The sequence below is a fragment of the Netta rufina genome, assembly GCF_964035555.1.
Source record: "Netta rufina genome assembly, chromosome: 1".
NCBI classification, from domain to species: domain Eukaryota; kingdom Metazoa; phylum Chordata; class Aves; order Anseriformes; family Anatidae; genus Netta; species Netta rufina.
This window is the reverse complement of record NC_140123.1, coordinates 116,603,085-116,615,124: the sequence shown is the minus strand read 5'-3', so window position 1 is coordinate 116,615,124 and position 12,040 is coordinate 116,603,085.

Sequence of the window (12,040 nt, the reverse complement as noted above, 5' to 3'; positions counted from 1 at the left end):
CCAAGGATGGCTTTATTCTTCCTTTTCTTTCTTTAGTTATTTAGAATGTTCCGAGTATGTGAAAACAGGTTTACAATAAAAGTTTTTTCTAAACAATAATTAATGAGATTTGACTTCTGGCTCTGCTACTTTATTTGGCATAAATTTCTGGTCAGATGCTGTAGCTGGTTTTGGGAGGTAAATAACTAAAAAATGAGGTAACAGGTCACATGGAAGAATCATTGGTCCTAGCTTTCCTTCCCTTTACCTTTTCAACTTTGGTTCAAGATTGAAAAGTATCAGACCATGAAGTACTTGTGTTGTTTGACTTCATATTGTTGTAATTTTTCTCTCAAGTGTGTTATGAGTTCTATTCCTTATTTAAAGGAAAAAAAAAAAAAAATCCATTCCTGTTCCATGTGAATTCACAACAGATATAAGGAGCAAAGAAAAATGTGACTGCAGGAGATAGTTGTATCATTTTAGCTGCATGCGTCATGGGTTCAGATGTGACATTTTTGGACGGTTCATCCAACAGTACAAGGTTTATCAGAAGAACAGGAATAATCCCTGATCACTTCTGCAAATATCTAGCCCAGGCAGGCACACTGCTGCAGTCATGACAGCACTATACTCTGCCAAACCAGTGTAGGTGCAGGTAGCCTGTGGTGGATGTTAAATGAAGGATCAAGGACTTGTCTGCAAGAATGTTAGTGCAAAGGTAAACTCCCTAGTACAAAGATCTTCTTACTTTTGAGGTGTTATATTCTCTTAGGAAATCAGCGCAAAAATGAAAATTCCTATTACACCTAGTTCTTTCCCCATGTTCACAGCATTGAGCTTGAAGGGAGTGTGACATAGTCAATGAAAAGTTTCCAAGAGTAGACTGGGAACCCTAGGAACATTTCCAAGTTAACATGGGATTATTTTTTTTCCACCTCTTCTCCGTTTGCAGCTCATGATGTGTGTATGGTTCTCAGTTAAGTTGTTAAAATAGTGGAGTTTGATTGGAGAGCAAAAGCAGATAGAACAGATTGGGGGCAGGCACCCTGTGAAGTCTGTGGGAGTTCTGGAACATAGACATGGGCTGAGTCCATCCATATCAATTTTATTTTAGGTGATTTTTCAAAAAGCTTGAATTATGGCTAATAATTTTGCATGAGTGACTTTACAAACAATTCCACCTGAAACCTGTCTCCCGTGCGAGTGCTTTAAACAACCCAGGTACAAGATTGTGATGAAACTGTTGGAGCATCTTCAACAACAAGAAATTCTATTCATGCATTTGCTTTCTTGTTTGTGTATTCCCATTTTTGCTACAGGTAATTCAAAACATTTATCCAGTAAGGTGCAGATCAAAAGCTCACAAGGAGTATTATTATTACTAACGGACATATTGAACACTTTGTGTTGCTTCATTTACCCTGCTCAAATGTATTTACAAGAAACATCTATTTTTTCTTCAGTCTTCTCATTACGGCTTCATTGCCAGTCACACACACATGTATTACAAGATTGCCTCCTTCATGTCCCCTGAGTGGTACCATATGCTGACAAAAACATTAAATTCACAAGCCAGATTTCATTGGCTATTTGCCCTCAACTTTAGAAGTGATTTGTTAATAAATACTCCTCAGTACCACTGCATTCACTCTGCTTTGTCTCTTCCACAGTAGCTAGTAAATAAATAAATAAATAAAATAGCTTTCAACCCAAAGGGCAGGTTCATGTCAACTGTTTGCAACAATTCCATCATTCCTAAACTGATTACCAAACAGATCTCACAGATTGCTACAAAAATCTATTTTCCTAGGCACATTTTTCTTGTCCACCATTAAAAAGTGTGAAATTGCACTTTGCAGCTCAAACCCCATTGCTCTTTTAGGAGCTTCCAGGCACAAGTGCCCAGAGTCAGGAAGACCTGACATTTGGAAAGTCTTGACATCATGTAGGGGATTTTACCCCGTGTCAGATGAGCAAATGGGATAATGGGGCTATTGTACCCTGCTGCTTGGGCTTCAGTGCTGCTTTGCATTCCTGCAGCCCTGCCTGCCTGACAACCCAGCTTTAAAGGTCGTGGGTGCAGTCCTCGTATTATTTAGGCTGAGGCCTGCTATGATGTAATGGAGAAGAAATCTTCAGCAACAGCACACAAATGTGTGGGCTGAAAGGAAAATAATAATTTAAATGAAGCTGGGCCTGAAGTCCTAGCTGTGTGTGAAATGCTTGTGCATTGGATGCTTATTTCAGTCATTCCTCCTGAATATTATTTTCATGGGGGTATGAGGTGCCCACAGACTTTTCACTTAGAGCAGCTGCAGCCTGCTTCTTCCTTTCTTCCCCAGAGCTTCTCCCACCCCTGCCTTTCACGCCAGTTTGCCTTCGCTTCCCAGCTGACTGCTTTATTTGTCCCCTTGTCCCACCTGTTGTACCGTGCCTCCTGGTGGGACCAGCTTCTCCCTTCATGTACACCAAATGCCTTTCTTCCTCGTGTGACATCTGAAGATGTGACTGCTCAGCTCAAACGTTAGGTAGCAAGTTGGGCTGGAAATGAGCTGTCAGTTCTTCATCTTGCCTTGTAAAAAGGTCTCAATACCTTATTGCATGCAGTGTTCACAAAGCATTTTCTATTGCTCTGCAAGTGATTTAAGAGGGATACTTCAAGTATTGGATTTGTGATTAAGAAGCCCAGACTCTGTCCTTAAAGCATGAAGCAGCAATGATGATGCCCTTTAGGAGAACTTCAAAAGCCTGGCCCTGAAAATAGTGCACCTTTTATCTACCGAGATGATCCAAGGCAGATGAATCTGGTGGGCTTAAGAAGATCCCTTACCCTCTCTTCAAACTTTTTTGCTTTGGACTTGCTGATTTGTCATTTCTAAGACTAAAGACTTGGCATAGTCGAAGATTTCAGCCTGACTGCTTGCTAAAACCATCAGAGAGGTCTCTAGTGAGAAACAGAGCATGGAAAAATAACCAGTACTCGTGGCATTGGATGGATGTTTGTTACCCTACCTGCCACTTAGTGCTGCTTTATTCGCGTTGGCAGTACAAAGCATGCCATAGCATCTCAAAATGCATCAGCTCAGAACTGAAATCAGTAGGATAACAAAATACAAAGAGGAGGCAAGGTACATAAATCCAGGCTCAGAGAAATCAAAGCTTCTGCAGTTTCAATAGGTTCATGACATTCAGTTGCCTGTATTGCAGCCTCTGACAGAAACAGTGCAAATAGCAATATTACAAGACAAACAGAAAGGAAACACAAATAGTAGGCACTGTAGTGAATTTGCATGTGTTGCTTTAGGGGAAAAAAAAAAAAAAAGGAAAACATCTGTGCCACATTTTTTTTTTTTTTTTTTTTTTTTTGTCTACCATAGCTTTCTGAAGCCATTTCCAGTGATTTTTCCTGTCACCAGTGATGACTGTGGTAAAGGTTTGTGTGGGAAGGGCAGTTGTTAATGATGCAACGATAATGCCCTACAGATGTTAAAATACAGCATCCTGGTAGGTTGGCTAAAAGAGGCTAGCAACTGATGATATTTTGGAGGCTGAGTCTGGGAGCTGCTGAAGGTTTGAGTGAGCAGTTGAGCATCCCCAGGGTTCAGTGATTTGGCTTGAGGATTCTTATCATTTAGCAGGCTCAGATCTTTAGCTTAGTATTTCTGCAGTTTGTGCTTTTACTGCTTCTAGCAGCTTGTGTTGGAGGATAAGAGAGGAGGTGAGAAACAGCAACATCGGAAGGTCTGAAAAACACATTTATTAATTTTACATGTTCTTGACAGCAAGACCTTCTATTGTGATTTAGGAAATAAAAGTAAACATGGAAATTGCATAAAGTCTTTTGTGGGGATTTGTTCTGCATCCTGTCATGATCTCCAAAGGATAGAGCATTGTGTGTGGGCAAGCACTGCTGGATTGCATCCAGCTCTTTATCCCTCCTCATCACCCACAGCTGGAGCTGGAAGGCAGGCTGTGCGGCAGGTGCGCTGGGCTGGATCGTGGTTTGAATTGGGCTGCTTTCCCTTTTAAAGAATCTTGTTAGTGAAGTGCTTTATTTTATTTTATCTTTTCATGAGAAGGAACACTTGACTTCTTGTTATGAAGCAACATATCATTAATCCATCCGATTGCTGGAAGCTGCTTAGTAAAAGAAAAATACTTGGGATAAATAAGGGTAACTGCAGTATATAGCTTGGTGCTTGAGTGCATACACATGAACATACAAAGGTCTTAATTGCTATAGCTGGGCCCTAGAATGGATTCCGGGCAACATCTCTGCACCTTTCTCAGATTAATTTATCAGTTGTGCTACACAAGGAGTTTTCTTTTTATACCTGTGCAACAGTCCACAGTCACACTGTACTCGGACTCTCTGTCAACCTGAGAATCACTGAATAATTTTAAATGTTAATTACATTTTGCAGCACCTCTTACGAGATTGGGTTCTTGTTGATGGTGTAACTCTTCCATTTTTAAACAAGTACACAAACTGCGATTAAGGAAATTACTGAAGAAATCACTGTGGTGAAAAAAAAAACAAAACTTGTAATTTAATCTTTTTGGCAACTGTTAAGTGTATCCCAGTAGCAATACAGGAAGACTGGAGAGTTGCTGTCATGACAAGCGCTCTAGTAATTTAAAAACACAGAAAAAGATGATAGGAAGTCTGAAGAGCAGGCAAGCCTCACCTGCTAATGGTTCCCTTCTTTTGGTTCTTCTCAATTATAAATTAAATCTGTTTGGATTAATTAATTAAATTAATTTAACTTAATTAATTTCTAAGCTAAAATATTGATTCCAGAATATTAAAGTCAACCTGAGAGTAATTCTGATTCATGTCTCTATTTATGTAAATATTTTCTGCAATACTATTACAGAAAATAATAAAATGGTTATTCTATAAATGTTTATGGATGACCTTATCATAAGTGTAGGGTTATGAAACTTTATTTTGTGTGTGTTCTGGAGAAAGAGCTTTCTGTCTTTTATTAGACAGAGCTCTGATTGGTTTCAGTAGGATTTTTGTTTCTGAGTAAAGGTTAGTGGAGATCACAGGAATTTGTGGTCATTGTTTGTAGATGGCAAAAGAATTTTCATCAAATACAATGGTGCTCATTATCTTTGGGTTATTTCTGTTTTATTTTTTTTTTAATTAGTTTAAATGGACAGAAGTACCTGAATCTGATTCTCCTTTAATATTTGATCACTTATATAGATAAATGACTACATAAGAGAACAAAGGAAAAAACAAGAAACTCACTTCATTTTTGTGTTTCTCTAAATCCACAGTATTACATTGTCAACAACGATCAATTATACTATTGTAAAATTAGGATTATTTTTTTTTGGGGGGGGGGAGGAGGAAGGGAAACACTTCTGGTATTCAGGTACCAAAATGAATTTGTAAAAATAAAAAAATTCTTTAAACTGTGGATGTTCTATTCTGCCAAAGAAACCTTTCACCTATTTTAGTATTGTTTCTCTTAGTCTGAGAATCCTTGTTTCTTAAGAGAGGCAAGGAAGTATGCTGAGCACCTTTCCCCACTCCTCTAACATCTGGATACCTAGTGAACTTATTCTCTTCTGCTTGTGTTGAGGTAAAAGCTTCTTAACCTGTGGGTCAGATGTGTTGCTGGCCAGCCTATCTAGCCATGCTTTTCTGTCTGGCAGTGGAAATCAGTCTTGACGTTGCTGAGACAATCCCTACGATCACCACCCCAGAGAAATCAGGTGCAGTTTCCTCACCATGAATTTAGTATTAACAGTGCTGTCAAAAAAAGAAAAATAAAAGGTGACTGTTACGACATGCACTGCATTTTCATGAAATAAATATCATGAGTTATGTATTTTATTGCTAGTTAGACCTACACTTATTCATCCTGAAGTTTATACTCATTATAAGTTACTTTTGTACATAAATTCTACATGCAATTCTGAAGCTCTGAACTATTCTGAAGTATGTGATTATAAATGTTGAATTCAACAAAATAGTATCTTTTTTTTGTGTGTGTGTGAGATTACATATACACTTGTAGGCCCACAATACATAGAGTTTTAGCTGCACACACCATACTTTCACATACTGCTCACAGCACCTTCCCAGTAACTATTTTAACTATTTTGAAGCTATATTATTATAGATGCTTACAACCAAATGCACTGCACAATTATTAGAATTTGTATGTATTTCCTGGGTTTTACTATGTTCAATGAATGACAAGAAAACAGAGAAGCTTAGTTTTCTCAAAGGTGTCAGAATCACACAAACTATTCTCCCCAGTCCATTGGGTATCCATCATCTGAGTTTTAGAGGTAAGAAATTACATTAACAAAGTAAAGTGTTAAGTTGTGGCATGGCAACCTTCCAAATAGTTATGATAAACCAGCATTGTTCACTGCTTGGGAAGTTAAACAGAATTATGCATTGTTCTAAAGCAGCTGGGGAGTGGTTCCCCAGGCTGTTTCTTACAACAGTATTTTAAGGAGGTATAATATGATCTAGTACTGCTTTTAATTAAATTAGCCCGAAAGGCAAAAGGCATGCACTTGCTAATTTTCAGAACCGCAGCTGAAAAGTAAACATTGTCAAGGTAAGGGCAAAGTGGCAGCTTTTGGGGAACAACATTTTCATAATGGAGAAATCTTTTCATCTGAATATTTTTCATTGTAAACTAGATAGAAAATACTTTTGAATTAAATACTTTCAGTAACAGTTATTGTAACTGTATGTGCACTTCAAAGTTGTTGTTTGCTGTCTTCATTTCTTATTGTGGGCAATGAAAGGTAAAGACATTCATGCAAGGCCACCACATGGAATTGTTATTTATTTATGTTATTTATGCTATTCATTTATTTATTCTGAGAAACCATGGACTAAAAGCTTGAGCATGTTTCCAGCATTTTCATGTGTAAAGTGCAGTTTGAAGGGTGAATGCGGTGATTCATTTGGATTTTTTTGAGACCAAAATCTGGGGATCAACTTTCCAGAGGGTGGGAGAGCAGCACTTGCTGAGTCAGATCCTATCACGAATCTCAGATAAGGCATTTAGCCATAGCATATGGGGGGATGTCACTGGAATCTGTGTGAATTCTGAGTGTTTTAGTACGTACAAAATATATACATACCTTGCATGCATGCTGTTTAAGAAGTGACTTTGGGAAATGAAAGCATCTCTTGAAATAAACTGCATCACTTTTGTCCCCATCTTTCAGATACATCAGGATGCAAAACTGTTGCTATAGAGACTTTTTAGTTGAAATGGAAAAATGGAAAAAGATGCAACATAAACACTTAAAGGGCTGTTAAGCTCTTTTTAGATATCAAGAGCTCAGTCCATGGAGTAGCCCAAAATGTGCGAGGAGGCCACTAACCTTCCTACATGTTGTGGAGCTTTCATCCTTTCTATCTATGTTTAGAGGACACCCTGTGGATCTGCCTTGTAGTAGTGAGATTTACCAATCTGATAAATGGTATTAGAGGGAAGAAAATACAAGTAATTCTCCAGAACTTCACTCATGCCTTTGGCTAGTGGTGAGATGATTGTTTTGTTGCAGATATTTTCAAACTTTTACCAGAAAAGCGGATAAATGTCTTATGTGTCTTTTGAAAAACAATGACCTCAGTATTGAATTTCCTGCGTCTTTAGTATCTGAATCCCCTTCTTAGCTAACATTCTTGGAAAGATGCATATGCTTCAACTGTTGATATTTTTTGCAAGTCTGCCTTTCCTTGCATACATACTACGACTAATCCAAAATCCTTCCAAGTTGATATGGAGGATCCCAGTAGCAGCTTTAGTGAGCCCTAGAGCAAGGCATGTGTGTGAATAGATTGTTTGCATATATTAGGTATGATTTTTCTCCTGAAAGTCTAGTGTTCACTGGTGAATATTAGTGGTGTGCTGTTAGTTTTTTTGTTTGTTTGTTTGTTTGTTTGTTTTTTCCATTTTAAAGATATTCAGGAGACATTTTCCAATTTTGCATGAAAAGGAAGTTGATCCATTTCATATTTAAATGCATGCTGTTCTTATGTATTAGGTAGCCTCTTGGGTATCCTTTGATTTTTACTTCCCTTCTCCCTCTTTTCCCAAGTTACTAAGAGGTGTACATCAATTTCTAACTTGATAATTACACCTTGAATTATTTCCGCTCCTGCTTTTAGGTTCAGAAAGAATTAGTCTGATCAACATTGTGAAGTCATCTTCCATTCTTCTCCTTTTTGCGTATTTCATTGTTGTAACTCCAAGGATTTGTGTTTGCCCCTTCGAAAGTTCTCTGATGTGATGAGAATCGCTTATGATTGGAGAAATGATGAGAAATGAGGAGAAAAATTTTGTCAAGGAGGGAGGAACAAAGTATTTCCAGACTTGTTCTCTAATTATATCTGTTGCAGCGAATAGTTTTGATTTCTGTCTGCAGAACTACATATTTATGGATTGGCATACAAAACCATAAGGCTTATTTGTACAACACTTATGTTTTCCCTCAATAATAGGAATAGTATTATTATTGACTTGATGATTTTTACTTTCAAATACTTTTATTTCTCTTATTGTTTAGCTGCCATTCATTGGCTTCCTGTTGGTCCCTGATGTGAAAAAAAACAGAAGAGAAAATGCTAATTGGAGAACAATTTGATATCCAAAGCTGCCCATTTTTACTTCCTTTAATAACTCATGGGGATGATGAGTTGAATATTTTATATTACAGTGTGAATAGTAGATAGTAATTTTCCCTCTATTTCTCTGTATCAGAGTATTGTGATGTACTGGTTTTGGCTGAGATAGAGTTCATCTGCTCTATAGTAGCTACTATGGTCCTGTGTTTTAGATTTGTGACCAAAACAATGTTGATACCACATTGGTGTTTTAGTTGTTGCAGAGCAGTGCTTACACAGAGACAAGGTCTTTTCTGCTTCTCATGCTGCCTTATCATAAGAAGGCTGAGGGTGCACGAGATCCTGGGAGAGGACACAGAACAGCTGGCCCCATTGAGCAAAGGGATGTTCCATACCTCATGATGTTGTGCTCCCCAATAAAACTGGGGGAAGATATGGAGGAAGGGAGATATTTGGATTTAGAACATTTGTCTTCCCAAGAAACCATGATGCATGATGAGCCTTGCCTTCCTGGAAGTGGCTGAACACCTTCCTGCCAATGGGAAGTAGTGAATGCCTTGTTTTGCTTTGCCTGTGTGCACAGCTTTTGCTTTATCTGTTTTTATCTCAACCCATGAATTTTCTCACTTTTTACTTGTCTGATTCTCCCATTCAATTGGCAGGGAGTGTGCAAGTGAATGTGTGGTGCTTTTCTGCCTGCTGGTGTTGACCCACAACACGTGGGCTGAGACACCATATTATAGTAAGGGATATTATAGGTGCCATCATTCTGGTATTAGCACTTGGAAAAAAGGGGAAGATCTGTATGCAGTAATTGACCCACAGATGGTGATGATAACCTCATGCCTTTCAACCATGAGGAAGGCAGGCCTGATTGATGCACAGGTGCATTGGGAGGATGTTAGTGGTGGAAGTGGCAGGGAATGTGTCAGAGCCATTGTTCAAGGAACAGGTCACTGACAAAGCAAATGCCTCTTATGTGGTAAGTGTCTTATTCAAGAAGAAGAACTGAAGCTGGACTATGTAAAAGGGAAAAAAAACAGTTTAGATCACTGAAAGACTGAAGAGTTATCTCACAAAGAGGCTAAAAAGCTTGGTGTGCTTAGCCTAGCAGAACAGAATCTGAGAAGGATCTGGTTGCTCTTCATAATCACGAAGGAAAGTGCAAGCTGTAAAAGTGAAAAGACTATGTTGATAAAAGATGAAGTGGCATAATTTGGCCATGAATCACAGTTTAGACTGAAAATCAGGTTTCCATCCAGCACAGGACTGAGAGTGCTGGAAGACAGGGGCTGAATGTGCATGTGGGAAATTTCAGTAGATGTCATGAATGAGATTACATGACATGGCTGAATGCAGTGGAGGGGAGACTGGCCTCAGGAACTTGCAGCATGTTTTCTAGTCCTGGGTCCTCTAGTCCTGTTTAAGATAAACTCACTAACTATAAATGCTCTCAAAGAAATTGTTGGATTAATTTCAGCTTTGGTTAAACTTTACTCTGTCTCTTAATGTTATGAAGAGTATAAACAAGAAACTGTTTTAGGCAGGATCCTTTCTCCCCAAAACCATCAACAACTAATAATAATGAAACAGAATGTTACACAGATCTGTTTAAATCAGTGTGTCTCTATACACTTATACCCCTCCGGATTGTGTATGTTTATAAAATTATATTCATACTTATATTATTAAGCATATAGGTGGTCCATGTTAAGTTGCTGTGGCTTTTATCATATTTGATGTCTTATTTTCTACTATAATATCCATATTTCCCACTTTAATTGCTTTCTTTCCCTTGTTCGCTTGTGAGTATAATCCTAATAAAATAATATTTTCATTTTCTCTGTTAAATAATTATTTCTCTGCCTCTTGAATTATGTCTGCAAAACGCAAAGAGGCAAGTCTCTGATTCACTTTTAGAATTCAATATAAGGCTGTAAAGGTTTGCAGTAATGCAAACCCAGCACCAAAAAAAAAGAAAAAAAGCTATTAGGTAGTCCATTGCCTTAGGTGCCTGAAAAACAAACTGAAGCTATTTTTTTTAGGTCTTTGTTGGCCTTGTTTCTTTCATGCATAAAGAGCTTACCACATTCATTCATGCTTTTGTCACCTTCAGACTTGTTATTGCAACCTTGTGGTTACATAAGACAACCACTGTAAAATTTCGTCTGAGGTTGAGTGCATGTAAATATTTCAGATATGGAGCATATTAAACAGATATTTCAGGAGTTTCTCTGGCTTAGGAACTCTTTGCTTGCATTTATTCATTTGTTCCTTTTCATGGATATTTCTGCATGGTAGCTTTCTTTCTTAAAAATGACTGAAGGGATATGTTTGATATACCTCTAGTTTTCTTTGTGGGAAAAAACTTAAAATCTTCAAACTTTTCTTCTCTGTACTCTGAAAATTCCAAAGCCATTTTTTAGAAGCATCCCATGTTCTTCTCTCATTCTCTGCTGCCTCTTTCATCATCCATCAAGGCACATAAAAGCCTTTAGAAGACTGTCAGCAATCTTAAAGCTTAAACCACACTCCCAAAGCATTCTGCAAACTAGAAGTAAGCTGTTGGACTTGCCAGATCACAGTAAACAGAGGTTGCTGAAGGAGTTGAAATAGGGAGGTTATGTCAGAATTAAACTAGCCTGTTGAGCAAGTGGCAGCCCTACCAACAGAAGTCGCTGTTGCTTTTCTATAACCCAGTTACATAAACCCTTGTATTTCGGTGTGTGCTGTCGTGTAAGGCTGATGTGAAGTCACTGGACCATGATTCCTGTCAGGTCAAGGCACTTAAATTCTCTGTCTTGATTTTTTCCCATCTATAAACTACAGCTAATAACGTACCCCAGAGTTTTCAAGTATCCATCAGGATAGCTGCAGGTGGTGTTTGCGTTAGCATAACACTGACTTCATTGTGCAGGAGGGGAACCTAAGACACACAAAGGTTAAATAACTCGCAGGGGACAAAGGGGGGAGGAGGAGGTGGCTCAGGAGCTGACTTGAGAAGCATAAGTTTTGGAGGGCTAGAGGATGAGAGGGGAATGGTTGGAGAGCTGCCTGTCGGAGAAGGACCTGGGAGTGATGGTGGATAGTCAGCTGAATATGAGCCAGCAGTGTGCTCAGGTGGCCAAGAAGGCCAACGGCATCCTGGCTTGTATCAGAAACAGTGTGACCAGCAGGGCTAGGGAGGTGATCGTCCCCCTGTACTCAGCTCTGGTGAGGCCGCACCTCGAGTACTGTGTTCAGTTTTGGGCCCCTCGCTACAAGAAGGACATCGAGGTGCTTGAGCGGGTGCAGAGAAGGGCGACGAAGCTGGTGAGGGGCCTGCAGAACAAGTCCTACGAGGAGCGGCTGAGGGAGCTGGGCTTGTTCAGCCTGGAGAAGAGGAGGCTCAGGGGTGACCTTATCGCTCTCTACAGATACCTTAAAGGAGGCTGTAGCGAG